Source organism: Eumetopias jubatus, unplaced genomic scaffold, assembly GCF_037043125.1.
Source record: "Eumetopias jubatus isolate StellerSeaLion01/CBP00866 unplaced genomic scaffold, mEumJub1_p1.0 scaffold_1, whole genome shotgun sequence".
Classification (NCBI taxonomy): domain Eukaryota; kingdom Metazoa; phylum Chordata; class Mammalia; order Carnivora; family Otariidae; genus Eumetopias; species Eumetopias jubatus.
Window position 1 is genome coordinate 63,680,332 of NW_028274807.1, and position 2,883 is coordinate 63,683,214.

The following is a 2,883-nucleotide window of genomic DNA, read 5'->3' on the forward strand; positions in this document are numbered from 1 at the left end:
CCAATAAACTAGAGTTCCTATTTGCCTCAGGATGAATGTTTTTAATTTTGAATGCTACTCTGAATTGTTTATCATGAAAATGTTTAATAATGCAATGTGGCTGCACTATAGGAGTGCACCATAGAGAGGGGCAGAGGCTGAATAATTGACTGGGAAAAGCCTCTCAGCTAAAGCCCAGCAGGAGCACGCTAGCCAGTAAAAGAAACACTGTAGTAGGAGAGTGGAGGAAAATAGCCTGAGGAAGACAAAAAGAATCAAAGACAGTGTCACACAGAGAAAAGGAACTGCAGTTCCTTTCTCTTTTAAGTCCCTTACAGAAGGCCATGTGATGTATGCAGTAGGTTTCAGTGCTACCCAGGCGTCCAAACAACAACTAAAGATGTGCTTTTGGCAGCAGAGTTGGGCGGAGTGGGTTCCACAAGCACTTGGATGATGCCCCTCACTGAGGCCCAGGAAATATGCCCCAAGATTTCAGCCGCAAAGATGAGGTACAAAACATCACAGCTGGCAACACAAGATATTTTATCTTCCATGTGAAATTAATATTTATTGTGTGTTGTTTCCAAATTAAATTTCTGATTAACTCATTCTTTGACAAGAAATCTCCTTAATTCTTAGAATGCTGAAAGAGAAGAATAAAGACTGCAAAATCCACAGTCAATGAAGTAAATTTCCTGAGAATTTTTTGTAAAAAAATCTCTGAATCAAGTCACAACACATGCATATTAAATGAGGTACTGGACATCTCCAGAAAATATCTTAAGTGGGGTTTAGATTTCCTGACACCACCACAGAAGGATTTTCCACCTCTCAGGACTAAACAGAACTAATAGACCATAATCACTATTTGTTAAAAAGGTGTGGCAGAGTCTCTATGTGCCCTTTCCAGAGACTATATATCTACAGTGAGGGAGGAAAGCACGTACGTCTGCAGATTCCTACGAAGAGCCATATTATATAAAAATCTCCTTTATTCTCCCCTTTGACATGTGGGTTTCTATAAATAAAATGGGAGAAGCTAAACCTTTTGTAAGTCAAAGAAGACAAAATAAAACTGTGACTGGGTGTCGTATTAGGCCCACAGTTTCAGCTCAGAATAAAGCAATAAAAGGAGTCAGCATCCCTCCCCACCTTTGCTAGAATAGTTGTCTTTTTTCACCATGCTGCCTGGTAGAGGAGAAGGAAAGGCTGGGAATGGGGATCCTGTCTTTCTAAAAAACCTTTGGAAAGAGCATCTCAGCATGACAGTGAGAAACCATGTTGGTTCTCTACGGGAATTAAGCAGCTGCACTGTATGAATCTATAATTCCAGGGAAGTGACAGCCTCATAGCCACAAAGGGTATAAGCTTTAGAGGCAAAGTCACTATTAATCCCTGTGAGGTTTGCAGCAAAGGGTGTGCTGTCAGTAGCAACAACTCCAAGGGCTGCTGGCTTGAATTCTCAGGCCATGCCCACATGAACTGGAGTGTCTTTGTACTCTACAGTGACTCTAGAGGCTGGGGATACTTATTTCTCTCATCCTATTCTGTGAAGAACAGAATCCTGCCTCAGCTGACAGTATACCCAAACACAAGGACTAGGCAAGGGCACTGCTGTGGCATGAGCTTTAAGGTTAGGACCTAAATATACAAAGGGAGCTCAGGCCAAGATAGAGTCCCCCAAGAGTTGAGGGTCAATAGAGTGACAAGCTCAGAGGCAAATGTAACAAACTGCCAAAACTCAAAGGCAAAATGTGGTAGCTAACATGATTTACAGAGTTGCCATAGAGGTAAGAGCATATTTATAATCAACTCCATGGATGAAGATTTCAGAATCCTACAAGATAATGGAAGCAGGATAGGTTTGTTGTTTATTTAATCTACAAAATTTCCTCCTGAACATCATGCCAAGTAACAAGGACAAGAAATACAAAACAAAACACACAAATATACTTTTGGTTCTGACCATGACAGTAATTCATACCAAACTAATATTCTCACAGTAATCAATGGTAAAATTGGACAAATCTATGAAGCAAATGTTTTCAGATGTTGGACAATAAGCAGTAAATAAAAGAAGGGAAATAATGAGATAAACCCTATGATCTCCCTGGCTTTCTGTATGAAAGCAATTTCTGGGCCATAATTCAGGGAGACAAGTTTGTGCAGAGCATAATGCGTTTATTACCTACAGAGACAGAAATTGGACAGGGCCTCAAAGGGGATGGATTTGTGAAGCCTTGTAGTAAGAAGAAGGGAGCTTCACACAGAGGTAGAGCAAGAAATCTGCAAAGGGATCTTAACATTTTCAACAAAGATTATGTTGCACATGCACAGAATGAGGAGATGAAGAATAACAGATAACTACTACTGGTGTTAAGATCTGTGCATTGAGGGGAGCATGGGTGGCTCAGTCGGTTGAGGGACTGACTCTTGGTTTTGGCTCAGGTCATGATCTCAGGGTCGTGAGATCAAGCCCTGTACTGGGCTCCATGCTCAGCAGAGAGTCTGCTTGAGATTCTCTTTCTCCCTCTCCCTCTGCCCCTCCCTCCGCGTGTGCACATGCATGTGCACTCCCTCTCTCTCTCAAATAAATAAGTCTTAAAAAAAAAAAAAAAGACCTATGCATTGAGTGGAAATTGCAGAGGTCATAAGTGCACACAGATACATGAGTGTTCCAACGAGGCAATGTGAAGAAACCTCACTGCACACCTCAAGAATTCAAATGAGACCTCAGAAAATCCGAAAATGATTTGCCTTATTCTAGCTATATAGTAAAGCCTACTCTAGGTCTATCCTAACACAGCTTAAAAATACACGCCTTGAAACCATCAAACTGATCCTCTATTAAATTAATTACCTGACAGAACAAAATCCAACACCCTTAAGAAAAAGACAACAAAA